The following is a 17,524-nucleotide window of genomic DNA, read 5'->3' on the forward strand; positions in this document are numbered from 1 at the left end:
CCGTTCCTTGCTTTAGATGGAGGAACTCTTCATACATGGATGCTTTTATGTGGGTTGGGTAGAACCGTTCACGTAATCGTGCCTTGAGGCTTTCCCAGTTGAACCCTGGTTCTTGTCGATGGGTGGGTCCTTCGTGGATCCACCAGAGGTCGGCCTCGTGCCCGAAGTAGAACGAGGCTATTTCTACACGACGCTCTTCCGGGCATTCTACTACCCCTAGAATCTTGTCAAGGGTCCGAATCCATTCCTCCAGGACTGCGGGGTCCTCTTCTCCGAAGAACGTGGGTGGTCGGTGATTCGAGACTTGTCGAGTGACATCAGAGTTTGCATTCACCGGAGGCGGTGGGGGTCTGGTGTTGCGAAGGGCCGCGTTGCTTAACGCCTGCGCGACTTGTGTTAGTTGCTGTAGGGTTTGAGTCAAGGGGTCGCTGGTGGCGGGTTCCGGAGTCCTTGATTGCCTTTTGTTCGGTGCCATGCTATTGTTTTTCTAGTCAGTGTTTACAAGAATATTAAGTTAGGGTTCGACGCACTTCTGGTGAAGTGATAAGTGGGGAAGGGTTTTAGAATGGGAAAGGGCAACGTGTAGGGAAGTTATGTGTAGGTTTCACAATCTCACCGCGCGTCCTAAGGTTCCTGAGTCCTATGTTCCTAGGTACTTAGAGTTTAAGCCTAACGTCCTAAAGTCCGGTCTTAAGAGTCTTTTCCTAGGGTCAAACTTAGGCTCTGATACCAACTGTAACACCCCTTATTTTCAAGACATTTAAAACTTAATAATAAAGGTAACATCTCATTAAATTCCAAAGCGTAACATAAGTGTACAGGGTGCTATGCCACACCGGGGCTAGAGAACCCAGGTGCACAGGCTGTCTAACTACTATCCTCCGAAATATAAAAGCATAACATGGCACGCAGGCCGAAAGGGAAACTACACTACTTCTACGCTCCAGTTCTAGCGCGCTCCAGTGCTCTAATCCTCTGTGCCTGAAAGCCAAATATATCTGTTCAGCGAGAGATGCTGGTAACCCACTCCAACGCGTTCAAATACAATACATATAGAGATATATATAGATATACGAAAACCATTTTGAGCATGAAGATATATCCTACGAACTCTAGCTTTAAAACCGGGAATGACTCGACAGATAAGGTCAGACATAAGCAATAGTTATAACGAGCATATGCAGTTCACAACAGATAAGGCAGATAAGGCAAAGCATAAACAATGATCATAACCCAACATGGACAATCCCCAATATAAATCCCATAGTCACATCCCCCAAGACACTCGTAATCACAACTCGTCCATGTCACAACACATAACACACTTTGTTGGCGCCACAGGACCAATCGCATGCCCATACATGAGGGTCAGCGCATATAGCTCTGACACGGCCCCGCAGCACCCTGCCCCGTATCGCAACACGGAGGGGTCGATCGCAACCGACCGATGAACCGCAGCTCATAAGAATGTGTAATCTGACTGTAGCCAGGAATTCCCATCTGACTACAGCCAGCCTCCGAACCGCAGCTCGGGAAAATGTCATTTGATTGCAGCCAGGAATTCCCATCTGACTACAACCAGCTTCTGGACCGCAGCCCAGGATACCGTCATCCGACTGCAGCCAGGAATTCCCATCTGACTGTAGCCGGCTTATGAACCGCAGCTCAGGATAACCAATCCGATCGCAACCGAATTGGGGCAACACGCACACATAACACATAGCAAGCACATGCAACCCACATTACACATTGGGAAGGGGGATAAAGCGTATAACAACCTTATGCGTGATCCATCACGTACTAAGAATAGTCCTAAGGGGTTCATACTTCTTCCACCTAGGTCAACGGGATACCAATTCAACTAGCATGCAATATAATAGACTCATAAACCTACGAACGGTATCCGAAATATCAAACTAGACATAGGCACGACAAACTGGGTCCGTTGGGACACCACGGGGATCGGGAAAACATCAAACGGGGAAGCCGGGGTCCCGAGGGGGGGAAATTCCAGCGGTAGCCGGTGGGTGGGGGGTCCACCCGCCGGCTGCCCGCCGGCCATCACTGTTCCGGGCAGCGGGTGCCCGCCCGCCGGCTGCCCGCTTCCGGAGCTGCCCGAATTGCCGCGGGTAGGTGGTGGGTCCCCTACCCCCCACTGACTCTTTTCACCACTTTTCGTCCCGGGAACCATTGTGGAACCCGAAACCATGCTTAGACACTTTTCCACGTAGTCAACGACAACACATAGACAATTAACGGATCAAATACGATAAACGAACGGCACATAACCTATCATGCTTTTCTAATCATAATCAACACCCAAACATGCGATTTCCCCACCCGATAATCCAAGAATAATATCATACGATACAACCTAGGGTTCTAATCACTTTTATATCAACAAGAATACAATTCGTCTTCTAATTGCAAGATTCGGTAGGAACAACACATAATTATCAAGGATAACAATTAATCATCAAAAACATCATAATCATCAAGAACAACACGTAATCATCAAAACCCCAATTAATCATCAAGAACATCATAATTATCAAGAAACTCCCAATATCAAGATTATCAGGATTCCTAATGGAATCATTATATCGACATCAATAATAATCATCATCAATCGCCATTTACAACAATATGGGGGAAACCCTAAGGGGAAATCATAGCTATGAAAATAGGTTTTGTTGAGACATGGGTTACCTCTTAGCCATAATTAATTCCTTGGCTACGAAGGATCTTTCTTTAAGCTTTCTTGCTTTCTTGATTTCTTCTAAGGGAATTCCTTGAGCTCTCCTGGGGCGATGTGGCGTCTAGGCGTGTGGGGGGTTCCGGGTGTCTCCTAAGTTCCCTATTTATATATTTAAGACTCCTAATTAGGGCCTGAATGGTATGGGTTTACTAATTCTATTCCTTATAGGACTCAGGGACTTGCTTTAGGGATAAGGGTCCATATTAATTAAAGCGGATCCTAATCACAATCTGAACAGTAAAAGGTTTACTATCTTTATTCCTAATAGGCTTAAGCCTCTAATTCAGGCAAGGGTCCACGGTTCATGGCGGACCCTACTAATTAATTAAAGGGGAACTTAAACATAATGAATCATATTTAATTATTATTGGCGGGATTAATTAAATAATTAATCCAGGATTAAAGGCCGTAACACGGGGTGTTACAAAAGCCCCTGGCGCCAGCGTCGTTGTTCCCTAGAGGTGGTCTTTGGTTGGTCAGGTTGCCTGGTCTCGTGTTGGCGTCGCTTCTTGTTCTTTTTACTGGTGGTGCCCCTCCTCCGGGGTTCCTCTTTCGCATTTGCTCCTGAACCCCGCGTTGGAGTAGTTGGATTCGGTAGAGATTAGCGGCACTGGAGTAAGCCTCGTTGAGAGTCTGAGGTCTGCTTACCACTAGTGCTTTTCGGGCTTCAAAGTTGAGGCCCGATACGAATCTCTCTATTTTGGTTACCTCGGTGGGGACAAGTTCGGGTGTGAAGCGTGCTAGTTCAAGGAATCTTTTGTGGTATTCCATAACGGTAGTTGTCCCTTGCTTCAGATGGAGAAACTCCTCGTACATGGATGTTCTCACGTGTGTTGGATAGAACCTCTCTCGTAGTCGTGTTTTGAGTTGTTCCCAGTTGAACCCCGGTTCTTGTTGGTAAGTGGGACCCTCGTGGATCCACCAGAGATCGGCCTCGTGTCCGAAGTAGAACGAGGCTATCTCCACGCGGCGTTCTTCCGGGCATTCCACTAACCCGAGAATTTTGTCAAGGGTTCGGATCCATTCCTCCAGGATTACGGGATCCTCCTCTCCTGAGAACGTGGGTGGTCGGTGGTTAGAGACTTGTCGGGCGAAGTCTGTGTTCGCGTTCGACGGAGGTGGCGGAGGCCTGTTGCTGCGGAGAGCTACGTCGCTTAGTGCTTGGGCGACTTGTGTTAGTTGTTGTAGCGTTTGGGTTAGGGGGTCGTGTGTGGCGGGTTCTGGAGTCCTTGATTGTCTTCTGTTGGGTGCCATGTTGTCGCCTTCCTGGGTCAATGTTTATAAGAGCGTTAAATTGGGGCTCGGTGTCCTTCTTTGCGATAATGGGGGAAGGTTTTCTCCAGGTAAGGGAGGTTATGTGTGGGTTTCACAATCTCACCGTGCGTCCTAAGATTCCTGAATCCTGTGTTCCTAAATACTTAGAGTTCGAGCCTATTGTCCTAAAGTCCGGTTTTAAGGGTCTTATCCTAGGGTCAAACTTAGGCTCTGATACCAACTGTAACACCCCAGATTTTCAAGATATTTAAAACTTACGAAATAAAGGTGAAATCTCATTAGATCCCAAAACATAATACCAGAGTGCGGGGTGTTATGCCACACCTGAGCTAGAGAACTCAGGTGCACAGGCTAACTAACTAATATCCTCAAAACGTAAATGCATAACATGGCACGCAGGCCGAAAGGGAAACTATCTACTTCTACGTTCCAAGTTCTAGCGCGCTCCAGTGACTTATTCTTCTGTGCCTGAAAGCCAAATATATCTGTTCAGCTAGAGATGCTGGTAACCCACTCCAACGTGTTGAAATACATTACATATAGAGATATATATAGGTATACGAAAACCATTTTGAAGCATGAAGATATATCCTACGAGACTCTAGCTTTTAAAACCAGGAATGACTCGACAGATAAGGCTAGACACAAGCAACAGTTATAACAGGCGTATACAATCCTCAACAGGCAAGACAGATAAAGCTGAGCATAATTAATAATCATAACCCAATGTAAACAATCCCCAGCATAAATCCCATAGTCACATCCCCCTGATATACTCATAAACACGACTCATCCATAACTCATCACATAGCACACTTTGTTGGCGCCACAAGACCAATCGCATGCCCATACATGAGGGTCAGCGCATATAGCTCTGACACGGCCCCGCAGCACCCTGCCCCGTCTCACATTACGGAGGAGTCGATCGCAACCGACTAATGAACCGCAGTTCTATACAATATTTATATACCTGACCGGTCTTTACCAGCGTGGTTAACAGTTGGGATGGTTCTCAACTCATTAAACTGCCCGTATAGTGGACCTTTGTCCTATATAATATTTATATACCTGACCGGTCTTTACCAGCCTGGTTAACAGCCGATATGGTTCTCAGCCCATCCGAATGCCCGTATAGTGGAACTTAGTCCTATATAATATTTATATACCTGACCGGTCTCTACCAGCCTGGTTAACAGCCGATATGGTTCTCAGCCCACCCGACTGCCCGTATAGCCCGATTGATCTCAACCAATTCGGGGTGACACGCACACATAACACGTAGCAAGCACATGCAACCCACATTAACACATTGGGAAGGGGAGGAAACGTATAACAAAACCTATGCGTGATCCTTCACATGCTAAGAATAGTCCTAAGGGGTTCATACTCCTTTCACCTAGGTCAGCGGGATACCAATTCAACTAGCATGCAATATATAAGACTCATACAACCTACGAACGGTACCCGAAATATCAAACTAGACATAGGCATGATAGACGGAGTCCGTTGGGACACCACGGGGGTCGGGGGAACATCAAACGGGGAAGCCGAAACCCCGGGTTGGGGTATTTTCCAGCGGGTAGCCGGTGGGTGGGGGTCCACCCGCCGGCTGCCCGCCGACGTGCACTGTTCCGGGCAGCGGGTGCCCGGCGGGCAGCTGCCCGCCCGCCGGCTGCCCGCTGCCGGGACTGCCCGACTTGGCCGCGGGTAGGTGGCGGGTCCCCTACTCCCACCTACCCCCCACTGACTCTTTTCATCACAAAAACGCCCCGGGAACCATTGTGGAACCCGAAACCATGCGTAGACACTTTATAACGCAATTAACGATCAACACGTAGTCAATTAAGGATCAAATACGAGAAACGTACGACACACAACCTATCATGCTTTTCTAACATAATCGACACCCCAAACATGCGATTTCTCACCCGATACACCAAGAATGATATCATACGATACAACCTAGGGTTCTAATCACTTTTATACCCACAAGAATACGATTCGTCCTCCAATTACAAGATTCGGTGCAAATAACACATAAGCATCAAGAATGCTATACAATTATCAAGAATGACATATAAACATCAAGAACTCCACATAATCATCAACAACATCATAATTATCAAGAATCTCCCAATATCAAGATCACCCATGGAATTATCCCATCAATCATCAATAATAATATCGCAAATCATCAATACACAATAATATGGGGAAATCATAGCTATGAAAATAGGTTTTGTCGCCCACCAAGGCGCCTTCACGATGGCTTGCCGAGCCATCTTGCGGGGGTAGTTTTGGCCGAGAATGGCCAAAGAGTGTGCAGACTACGCCAGGAGCTGAGAGACATGCCAGCACTTCCAGGTCGGCCCCGGCCGACCCGCCACGAACTACACCCCGATCAGTTCGATCATCCCCTTCTCCAGGTGGGGGGTGGACATAGTAGGGGCTCTACCTATGGGGTCGGGCAAAAGAAAGTACCTCATAGTGGTTGTCGATTACTTTACCAAATGGGTTGAGGCGAAGCCGCTGGCAAGCATCACAAGTCCCCGTTGCAAACAGTTTGTCTACTAAGACATTTTGTGCCGTTTTGGGGTCCCGATGCAACTCATCACTGACAACGGACGCCAATTCGAAGGGCAGGAGTTCGAAAGATTCTGCGTCGAGTGGAGCATCAACCATAGCCGAGTGGTCGTTTGCTATCTACAAGCCAATCGGCATGTGGAGAACGCCAACCGCACCACAGTGAATGGCCAAAAGAAGAAACTTGAATCCGTAGGGGGAGCATGGGTGGAAGAGCTCGACGCCATCCTATGGGCCTATCGCACCACCCCCAGAAGGGCCACGGGGGAAACACCATTTTCATTAGCCTACGGTTTTGAAGCCCGAGCCCCTGCCGAGGCGGTCATACCTTCTCGCCGAGAAGAAGAATATGATCCCGACGCCAACAAGGAGCACCACAGGGCCGACCTCCACCTAGTGGACGACAGAAGAGAGAAGCCTCCATCCGAACTAAAAATTACCAAAGGCAGACTAAGTCCTACCACGACAGACGAGTACAACCCCGTTACTTCCAGGTAGGAGATTATGTACTCAGGAGGAGAGAGGCGTGCCAACCCCAAGCTGGAGGAAAGTTCGCCGCGAACTGGGAGGGCCCCTATATTGTGGCAGCGGTGGTCCATGCGGGCAGCTGCAAACTCAAGAACCCCAAAGGAAATATGATACCCAGAGTTTGGAACTCGGAGCATTTACTGAGGTACAACCAGTGATCCACCATGGGCCGACCCAGCTATTAGGACCATCTCATCTCCTTTTTTCAAATAATGTCACAAGAGGCAGCAGGCCCCCTCCGTTGCAATAAACAGAATAAAGCTTTGTATTATGAAACATTTTTTCTCACCCGACTTCCCCAGTCATACCCTAAGGGGGCACGAGGTCCTGACACCGTGTACCAACCCCAATGGAGGAGCCCCACGGTCGAGTCTCACAAGACTATACCGTCGCGGTCAACATACCCTAAGGGGCACGAGGCCCGACCTCGCGTACCAACCCCGACGGAGGAGCCCCGCGGTCTAGTCTCATAAGACTATACCGTCGCGGTTAGCATACCCTAAGAGGGCATGAGGCCCGACCTCGCGTACCAACCCCGACGGAAAAGCCCCCCAGCCTAAGTTCCAAAGGACTCGGTCCGAACGGCTATCAAAAAGGAATTAAAGAAAAAAAAAAAAAAACCATAAAACGCCTCTGCCACGGCCAAGGCCCGCAAACTCGACCGAGGCGAAGGCCCAACAACTCAGCCACGGCCCAGATCTAGCAACTCGGCCGCGGCCGAGGCCCAGCAACTTGGCCACTGCCGAGGCGAGACGTCTCGACAGTAGCCGAGATCCCGCGTCTCGGCAGTAGCCGTGGCCCACGCCATGCAACAGCCCCAAGTTGGTGTTCCGGTCACCCGAGAAGTTCTCTCGTGAAAGCATAGAAGCAACAAAGGCGAGATTTTAACAACTTTTAACAAACGAAATGGAAAAGTTTGTACAAGATAGATAGGTTCAATTCAAAGTCAAAGAAGCGCGGAGTTTGCATAGGCAAAGAGTTCAGACAAAACAAACGAGCTCTATACAAAGCCAAAATAAGCGCAGAATTTGCATCTAAGTGCGACAAAAAGAAAACAACCCCGGGCTAGCCATTCAAGTCGCGGGCATCATGGACGACCTCGTGGGCGGCCATCCCCTCGACATAGGTGTCCAAGCTAGCGAGGACATTCTCCGTGGATGGAGAGATGGAACCCGTAAGAGGGGTTTGGCTCACGAGCAAGGCATCCAATCTCCCCAATGCATCCGCACAACTGGAAGCCACACCCCCGCCAACAGCATGAGTAGAATCACCCGCTCCAACAGAAGGACCAACTGCGGAGCCCTCGGGCAGGGGAAGATAACCTGGCAAGCCCCTCGCTACAGGATCAAATGAGGGGTCCTATTGCTTCAAGATAGCATAAATGTCCTGCTGCATCGTGTACTCACCCACATCATAAGCTGCCATCCCCTCCTCCTCGATGCGACTCTTCCCCTCCTCCGAGGCAAGCCACTCGTCTATAAGCTCCTGCCGCCGGCCCCGGGCGTACGACATAGCATCCAAAGTGAACTGGTGGGACCTGTGGTAAGCCGGTACCACGCGGCCCATCTCCTCTCTCAGTCTATCAGCCTCAAGACGACGAGCTTCCTTCTCCTGGTCAAACAACTGGGTGAGCTCAGTGACCCGCACCTCGAGAGTCCCATTGCACGCCCGGAGTGCCTCATGTCTCCCGCAAAGGGTGGTGCAGTGGAGAACAGCTTGCCAATCCGAAAAGGAAAAACACAAGATTAGCAACAACATGTGAAATATAAAGTCGCGCCCCTTAGAGGAGAGACATAAATCTACCCCTCTTCGGGGGGAACACAAAACATGCTCCCCTCCATCAAGTGATTGTACATGGCACCCTCGTCAGTGACGGCCGACCCGCGAGAGGAGACTAAGTCCTGGAGCAACTCGCGGAGGCGTGAGAGATCTCTGGGCCCCGACCGGCGGGGGGGAACAAGAGGTGCTCGCGGAAAGACGGGAGGCACGGGGATCACCGGCGCGCTAGTAGAACGAGTACGTACCGTAGCAGCAGTTGAGCGGGAGGTGCCCGCCCCACCCCCCTCGGCGGCTCTGTGGCACTTCCTCTCCCGGTATCTCTCCACCCGATCAGCCATCAAGGGAGGGTCTGTAACACCCCGTGTTACGGCCTTCAATCCCGAATTAATTATTTAATTAATTCCATTAATAATAATTAAAAAGAATTTAATTTGGTTAGGATTCCCTTTAATTAATTAATGTGGTCCACCATGGATCGTGGACCCTTGCCTAAACTAGAGTCTTAAGCCTATTAGGAATAAAGAGAGTGGACCTTCCACTATTCAAATTCTAATTAGGAATCCTAGACCTATTAGGAATAAAGATAGTAGGCCTTTACTACTCAGATTCTAATTAGGGATCCTAGGGCTATATACCTGTTAGGAATAGAATGTAGGTCCTTACTATTTAGACTCTAATTAGGATTTCTAACTCTATAAATAGGGGATTAGAAAGAAATTAGAACCCTTACCACCCATAGTTATATTACACGAAATTATTCCCAGGAGATTCCCCACCACCAAGCCTAGGGAGATCAAACGGATGGAAATCTTAGAGAAGAACCTTAATAGCCAAGGGAGGATTAATTAAGGCTAAGAGGTAACCCATGTCTCAACAAAACATATTTTCCTTGCTATATCTTCTTCATTGGCTCCTTTGATATATAATTTTGTGTTCGAGTCTTGATAAAGCTTTCCTAAGATTTATATGGTGTTCGTGAGATAATCTTGATGATTATGTGTTAATCTTGATGCTTATGTGATGATCTTGATGTTCTTGATACCATGATAAGTTATATGAATGATCTTGTATTATGATTATGACTAGAGCCCTAGGGTAATAAACGTGGATTTCGTATTATGTTATTCTTGGTATGTTTGGGTGGGATTTTGCATATTCGGGTGTTGAGTCTTGGCATGTTTAGGAGTCGTGTTAGGATGTATTTTGTAACACCCCGTGTTACGGCCACTAACCCAAACTAATTATTTAATTACTTACCCTTAATAGAGAATTGAATTCCCTTAATTAATTAGGAAGGGTCCACCATAGACCATGGACTTTATCCCTACACCAAACCCTTAGTCCTATAAGGAATAGAATAAGTAAATCCCTACCATTCAGACCCTAATTAGGACTCTTAGATATATATATAAGGACATAGGAGGCACCAAGAATTCACACCACAATAGATTCCACCACACAAGAATTCCCAAGAATCCCCCTATCACCAAACGTAGGAGAAATAAAGAAGAGGAGATCTTAGAGAAAGAACCTTAGTAGTCAAGGATTCTAATTAAGGCTAAGAGATAACCCATGTCTCAACAAAACCTATTTTCCATGCTATAATCTTCTTCTTTGGCTCCATTGATATGCAATTCTATGCGTGTGTCTTAATAAGGCTTTATGATGATTATGAGATAATCTTGATGTTTATGAGAAGATCTTATGTGTTCATCTTGATAACCTTGATGTTTATGAGAGGATCTTGATATTGGTGTGTTGATCTTGATAATCTTGATGTTCATGCTTCTAAGATAAAATTATGATCTTGTGCTTTAAATATGATTAGAGCCCTAGGGTAAATCGTTGATTTCGTATTATGATATTCTTGGTATGTTTGGGCAGGATTTTACATGTTCGGGTATTGGGTCTTGATTATGATTAGAAGTCGTTTTAGGAGGTATTTAATGTGATTCTTGATCTTAATTCATTACTTGATTACGTGGTGTCGTCATTTGTGTTTAAATGTGTCTGGACATGGTTTCGGGTTCCACAAAAGATCCCGGGACCAAATTATTACAAAACAGTCAGTGGGGGGTAGGTGGGAGCAGGGGTACCCGCCACCTACCCGCTGCCCATTAAGGCCGCCGGCAGCGGGCGACTGCTCGCCGGGCACCCGCTGCCCAGTGTTGCGCCGCCGGCGGGTGGTCCTCCACCCGCTGGCCACCCACTGGAAATTCCATGTGGAATTTTGTGGTTTTTCCCGTTTCATGTTTCCCCGTGTCCCGTGGTGTCCCAATGGACCCCGTTTTTCGTGCCTGAGACTGGTTTGATGTTTCTGGTACCGTTCGTAGGATAAAAGAGTCTTGTGTATTGCATGCTAGTCGAATTGGTATCCCGTTGGCCTAGGTGAAAGATGTATGAATCCCTTAGGCATATCTCAAGTAATGTGGTTGACCACGCATAAGCTTTATATACATGTTTTCCCCCTCCCTATGTGCTAATGTGGGTTGCATGTGCTTGGCTATGTGATATGTGTGCATGATACCCCAATTGGTTGCGATCAATTGGCTATACGGGTAGTTGGATGGGTTGAGAACCATCGGCTGTTAACCAGGCCGGTTGCGATTGGTCAGGTATATAAATATATATAGGGCTATGGTCCACCGTTTGGTTGTGATCAAACGTTATAAATGAGGTGCGGTTCATCAATCTGGTTGCGATCAGAAATACACACCATTTGGGATGCGGTCCACCGTTTGGTTGCGATCAAACGTTACTATATGAGCTGTGGTTCATCGATTGGTTGCGATCAATCTCCTTGTGCTGCGGTACAAGCAGGGTGCTTCGGGGCCATGCCAGAGCTATATGCGCTGGCGCTTCGTGTATGGGCGCGTAAAGGGTCCTGCAGCACCAACAAATGTGTTTACGTGTTGAGATAATGATTGACTACTAATATGTTTGATGTGAAATAATCTTGTGACCTCAGGGTGTATGCAAGTATCTTCATATGTGTGTTTGTAACTGATGAATGTGCTTACCTTTACTTGTTGAGTCTATTCTCGATTTTAAATTAGAGTCTCATAAGTATATATATCTTCTGGCTTCAAAATGGTTTTCCTTTTATATATATATATATATATATATATATATATATATATATATATATATATATATATATATATATATATATCTACCTATATTGTATTTTAACGCGTTGGAGTGGGTTACCAGCATTATTCGCTGAACAGATATCTTTGGCTTTCAGCACTAGAGGACCCGAAGCTTAGTTAGTTTCCTTATCGGCCTGCGTGCCATGATGATGTATTGACACTGTTTTGAGGATATTTAGATAGTATAGCCTGTGCATCTGGCTATACAGGCAGTTGGATGGGTTGAGAACCATCGGCTGTTATATATATATATATATATATATATATATATATATATAGTGCTGCGGTCCATAATCTGGTTGCGATCAGATATACATGATAATAGGGCTGTGGTCCACTTTTGGTTGCGATCAAACGTTATGATATAAATGAGCTGCGGTTCATTGATTGGTGGCGATCAATCCCCTTGTGTTGCGAGGGTATGTTAGAGCTATATGCACTAACCTTCGTGAAGGGTCCTGTGGCACCACCATATGTGCACACGTGTCTTATTGTTGATTATGACTGCAATAGTAATTGGACACTGATATGATTGATATTGGATAGTCTTGTGACCTTTGGATATCTGTTGGAATCTTTATGTGCATGATTAATTATATTGAATGTGTCTGCTACTGCTTGATTGAGTCTACTCTCGGTTTTAAATTAGAGTTTCATAAGTATATATGTATTCCGGCTTCAAAATGATTTTCCTTATATCTACCTATATTGTATGTAACGCGTTGGAGAGGGTTACCAGCATTATTCGCTGAACAGATATATTTGGCTTTCAGGCACAGATGAGTAACTCCGGAGCGCGCTAGTCGGACCCGTGGACATAGCTAAATTAGTTCTATTATCTGCCTGCGTGCCTTAAGATTGTACTAGATATTGAATTCAGAATTTCTTATAATTGGATAGTTTAGCCTGTGCATCTGAGTTCTCCAGCTCAGATGTGGCACAGCACCCCGACATTTATGTTTAGTTTATGCTCTGTTTGGGATTTGATAATAGAATTGCCTTTATAAGCGGTAAAAGTTTTAAAATTTAGGGGTGTTACAGGGTCCCCTACAAAAAACCAAAATGTTCGATCAAAACATAAAGTGATGTTACGAGGGTACGGGAAGGAACCTAGAGTGATGGAAACCGACCTCTCAGCGTAGCCATGGTAAGCTCAAGCTCGGGCTCGGGCAGGACCTCGGGTGCAGAAGTCGGCCCGGCCGAGGCCGAGCTGGGGGACTCGTCCCGATCCCGTGGCAGGAACTCGAAGGCCAAGTCATTCGAGTTCTCACCTCCGGAGGGCGAGTCCACGGCAATGGGCTCGGGCTCGTCCGCCAGGGGTCCCGGTAAGGGGGGAGGGAGCGGGGCACCCCAGACGAAGCCTAAACCCGCCAAGCTCTTCTCGCTCACCATCGGGGTGATGTAGATGGTTGGACAACCCCGTCGGAAAATTCGGACGTCTTCTAGCAAAGCGGCCCCTTTCCTAGGGGTAACATGCTTCCAGAACCGGGAACTCCAATGAGACATGAAGGGAAACTCGGGTCCTACGTAGATATACACAAACTTGGGTTTCCACACGTGATTGGGAGAATTGAGATCCTGGAAGGTTTTCATATGGGGGCGAGCTGAGAAAGACACCCACCCCTTGCTTGAACGACCCGTGGAATTCGTGGCTTGGAAAAGGTAGTTGAAGAGGTCAAGATAGGGCATTATGCGCACCTCTCTACAGCTAAGGAGGAAGGCCAATAGCACACAATGCGAGTTCGGGACTAGTTGTCCGGGGGCAATCTCGTAGTAGTTGAGGAGAGACACGACAAAGGGGTGGAGCGGGAAACGCAACCCATACGAAAGAGAAGGGACGTGCACCCCAAAGAGGCCGACCCGCGGAGGGGCGGTCACGTTGTCATCCAAGGTGGGCACTACCACCTCGATGCCCGGTCCCACTATCGCACGAGCCTTGTCAAGTTGGTAGGGCGAATGGCGGGCCATAGTGATCCTTGGGATGTGCGGGTCGAGGTCGGTATACTCGACCTCGACCTCGCGCGGGCTCGCGGCCTCCAAGTCGTCCCCAAGGTCCTCGGAACCCTCGGGGAATGCGGGAAGCTTATTTTCGAGCGGGATCAACGCGTCCGGAGAGTGGGAGTCGTCCATATCGATCTCACTCTCGTCAATGGAGTCCAACACGCCAAGATCGAAACTAATGGACATACAAAAGAGACAAAGGAGGAGGGACCATGGAAGGGGACCCCTCGGCCCAGCCCTTTGGGCGAAAATATATATATATATATATATATATATATATATATATATATATATATATATATATATATATATATATATATATATATATATATATATATATATTATGCAACTCGAGCAACTAGGAAGAAGGAGAGGAAAAAGAAACGACTAACCGGACTCGGGATGAAACTTGGAGACTCGAATGAAAGCTTGTGACCCTAGGAGGAGCTTGAGAGATTCTTGGTGTGGTGATATGGTGGAGTGGCCGAAAATATGGAGAATGGGGGGGTTTAAATATGAGATAGGTGGTGGAAAAGAGGGGGAAGGGGAAGAGTTGACCAAAAGTTTAAAATTTGAAAAGGTGTATGGGGAAGAAGAAAAGGTAATGGGGATGGGAGGAAGATTTGATAGATATGATGGGTGAGATTCTCAAGAATTTATAAGGAGGGAATTGCATGTTAATAGAGATTCTACCATATCTGGGGAGGCTTTTTCGCAAGGGAAATTCTATCCGCGATAAAGATTTTATTTGGTGGAGGTCAGCTAATTATCAACTCGGGGTGACCGCATAGGAGTCGGCTCGCAATGTGTCTACTCTCTATCATTGTCGACTCATCACAACGAAGAGAGTGGGGGACTCGTGATGGATATATTGGACCTGGAGCGAACCGACCTGGAGAGACGGACCCAAATCGCCGCGACGCGAGACGCCTCGGCCCAACCCCTTGGGCTGTGACCGGGTCGGCCCAAGCAGCTCGGCTGTGGGCCGAGCCCAGCCACGGACGAGCTCTGTGTAACCGAGCTCGTCACCATGGACCTTAGCTATTGCCGAGTCGGTCCAAGGTGGACTCGGCTAGGCCAAGCTCGGTACATGCCCAGCTCGGCCATACCGAGTCGCCTCACTTTGGACCCAGTCCCGGATAGGACGTGGTCAAAGCGGGCCAATCTAACCACCCGTGGTTTTTCGGGTGCGGAGGGGGTTTAGTTGATATAAAAGCCCCCATCTTGTCCTAAACTACTACTTTATAGCTATTATTGTCCTAATCAAGCCTTGTAATAGCTTATTAGTGAAATTTAATACGATTTACAATCCCTGCGACCTACGGTCCTCGCGACCTTACTATATCTTCGAGTTACGTTTATTTATTCCATATATAATCTTATATAATCTTTTCCGGGTTTGATAATTTGGGCCACCCCGGATTAATTAAATCCATCAGGTGAAATGGTTAAAACGAATATACTTAATTAGGTATAAAAGTATAACTGTAAAGATATTAGTTTAATTACCTAATAATAATTGCTTAATAAATATTATGGTAATTAAGTTAACAATGGGCCATTGAATTTATTTTTATAATAATTATAATTAAATTATTTTATTTTTTTCCCATATTTATTTAGTAATAATATTGATGGGGTGTGAACCCCGTGGGCTCGGGGCCCAAAAAGGAATAAGAGAGGCCCAAGAGGAAGAGAGACCCAAGAAGAAAGAGGGCCAAGTCCAGAAGAGGAAACAGCTCAGAGGCAGAAGTTAGAAGCAGGAGGTCGGCTCAAGCCCGAGCTCGGCGCGAATAGGCGGGCGGCACGAAGATATCCGTTGGAACATTAAAGCGGCCATTTAAGAGGCCCGGTCTGCAAACCGTTGGGAGGCCCAGTAACGGCAACCCAACGGCCCATAGAGTTAATAGGCCGATTTATGACCTTAAATGTGTATTTTTTAATGAATCTGAGGAGACCCACTATAAAAGGGGACTCCTCAAGAATGCAAAGGCGGACGGCAAGTTTGGGCCAAGAGTATACACACACTTATAAGAGCTATTACTTTCCCTTCTATTTTTGAAAAGTAAATCCACCAACCAAGGTTGTGTTGGACCTCCCTAGGCCCAAAAACCCTAAAACCAACACTGGCACCGTCTGTGGGGATCGAAACGAAAGATTACGATCGCTCTCTTGCATTGAGAAAGGAGTTAGAAACATAGCAGAAAGTCGGGTAACAAGGGCAGAAGTTCAAAACAATGGTTGAGGATCGAAGCCAGGCCTCCGACCGTCGTAGCGTGCCCGAGGCAGACCTGAGGAATCAACTGAATCAGCAAAATTCGCAAAGTCAGGGAGACGATTCGCCGCTTCAAAATTGGCCTCCATCAATGATAACTCTTACCCCCGTGCAGATCGAGGCCATTGCTCACGCCGTAGCCGGACAAACCCAGGAACTAAGAGAACCATCGATCTCCTAATCGCCGAATCCGCAGCCGCAAAACCAGCATCCGCCCCAAAGGTCTGATAGAGACGGGCGGGAGGATTGGAGGGTGGAAGATCTACCAGTTCGGTCTGTGCACTCCAGACTAGGCCCAAACACGACCCGACGCTCGGCAAAAGAACGATTGGGAAAGGGAGCGCCCAGCCAAGCGCGGTCAGGTCGGCAGAATCATGAGGTCGCCCGAGAAAAGACTCACACACGAAGAACTAGAACCCAGGGGCAGCAGACTGAGAGGCCTGCCCGTAACGAGGATCGGCAAGCCGAATCTCAAATCGGAGAGAGCACCGAGTCCACTGGAAATCATACCCGAAACTCTGGAGAGATGACTTATTTGGCTTAGGAACTGCGAAATTTAAAGGAACAAGTAGAGGGCAAAACCAAGTCTCCCAGTCAAACGTTGCTCACCGCCTTGCCTTCTCAGCCGAAATCATGGCATATAAGATACCCGGCGACTTCAAGTTCTCAGAGCAAGCTACTTTCGATGGGTCAGGTGATCCGCGCGAACACCTCCTTAGTTACCAGGCGAAAATGCAAGTCTTACGGGTCAAGGACCCTGTCATGTTCCGCGCCTTCTTGCCGACTCTGAAAGGGCCAGCTCAAAGATGGCTCGTCGCCCTACCACCGGGATCGGTCCGTAGCTTCTAGGGATTGGCCGACCGTTTCATGAGTCACTATTCTTCCAACATAAAGCCTAAGAAGGATCTTACGCATCTTGGCGATATTCATCAAGATGAGGGTGAATCCCTCAAAACATACTTGGCTCGGTGGCAAAAGGAGATCCAATCTATTAAAGAAGTCGAGGATCAGACCGCGCTCACATTCTTCGTTGAGTCGCTTCGATCCGGCCAGCTGTATCGAGACTTATGGGATAATCGGCCAGCCACATACGCGGAGGCCATACACATGGCCAATAAGCGAGCTAACACTGAGCAGGCGATGAAGTACAAGCGACAGCGTGAGGTCGGAGGG

Source organism: Ipomoea nil, unplaced genomic scaffold (assembly GCF_001879475.1).
Source record: "Ipomoea nil cultivar Tokyo-kokei standard unplaced genomic scaffold, Asagao_1.1 scaffold2928, whole genome shotgun sequence".
In the NCBI taxonomy this organism is placed as follows: Eukaryota; Viridiplantae; Streptophyta; class Magnoliopsida; order Solanales; family Convolvulaceae; genus Ipomoea; species Ipomoea nil.